The following is a 1,093-nucleotide window of genomic DNA, read 5'->3' as shown; positions in this document are numbered from 1 at the left end:
AGCCGCCCGGCTCCGCCGCTCGGGCACACGCGGGGAGCGGAGTGCGCTCGATCTGTACTTTGAAGCCTTCTTCGCCTTAGATTTTGATGGCTCTAGGAGGCCTGACAGAGGAGTGCCTCTGCTGAGATCGGAGCCTTTGCTATTTTTTTCTTTGATTTTTTTTTTTCCTCTCCATCGCCTTCCTTTCCGCCCTCCCTCCTCTCGGTAGCACATCGAGTCAGTGTGAGTCAGGACTTGTAAAATGCATTTCCAAAGCCCAGATGAAAAGTCTCTCAGGCGTGTCTGCTGCTTTATCGGAGCCTTCCCAAGCCCACCTATGCAAACAGATTTGTAATATTTGTGTGCTTAACTGTGCATCTCTTTTACAGGAATCTGTTGCTGCGTATGACATCTCTTGCAAGCTCCCAGAGAGAATTGATGGAGCATACAGCTAGGGAATAGGATACCAGAGAAGCACAGAGAAAGAATCCAGGCAATCACCAGGTAAAGTCAGCCTTACTTTGATTTATTTCCTTTCATCTCGCCTGCAAGCTCTTGCCCGCTCCAGTAAGGGAGTAGGAAAGCAGAGGGACTGTACGTGTGTGTATTAAACGTCTACTCCTCTCATTTGCTTCCTTAGGATGGGAAAGTTCAGCGTCCACTGGATATGGGACAAGATCGCTTGGCAACCTTTGTGGATTCTCCTTCTTCTGGAGGCGAATTATAGTTATGGATTTATTGTCCCGGTGCAGCACTTCCACCAGCAGCAGCAACAGCAGCAGCTTTCTGACTCTCTTCGGTGACGGGTATTCTTGGGTGGATAATACGGATTACGTTGTTATTGCTTAAGAATACGCGTAGTCGAGGAGAGTACCGGCGGCGGGCAGGCAGGCAGGCAGCGCGACCGCCCCCAGCCCACCAGCTGGCTCCTCACCTCCTCTAGTTGCCAAGGTAGCACCTTTTCCATCTTTTCCTACGCTTTGCAATGTTTCATTCTGTGTCTCTGCCCGGGCGGGGGGAGCTCGAACGCCCTGTCTCTTGCGGAGGGGGTGCCCAGAGTGTGTGTGTGCGTGGGAGCAAGCCCAGGGCTGGGCCAGCTCCTCGGCAGAAGGTG

The 1,093-nt window shown here is 52.3% G+C and overlaps 1 long non-coding RNA gene across 2 annotated transcripts in view; it reads left to right on the top strand.

Annotated features, from left to right (window-relative positions):
- Positions 1-1,093, top strand: part of LOC115947985 — a 46,362-nt gene that overhangs the window by 3,365 nt on the left and 41,904 nt on the right. For both annotated transcript variants that reach the window (XR_004081840.1, XR_004081839.1), the window contains exons 2-3: positions 369-483; positions 620-930. This is a non-coding gene — a long non-coding RNA (uncharacterized LOC115947985). The remainder of the gene's footprint in view (positions 1-368; positions 484-619; positions 931-1,093) is intronic.

Source organism: Geospiza fortis, unplaced genomic scaffold (genome assembly GCF_000277835.1).
Source record: "Geospiza fortis unplaced genomic scaffold, GeoFor_1.0 scaffold403, whole genome shotgun sequence".
NCBI lineage: Eukaryota > Metazoa > Chordata > Aves > Passeriformes > Thraupidae > Geospiza > Geospiza fortis.
This window is presented reverse-complemented; position numbering and strand designations above follow the sequence as displayed.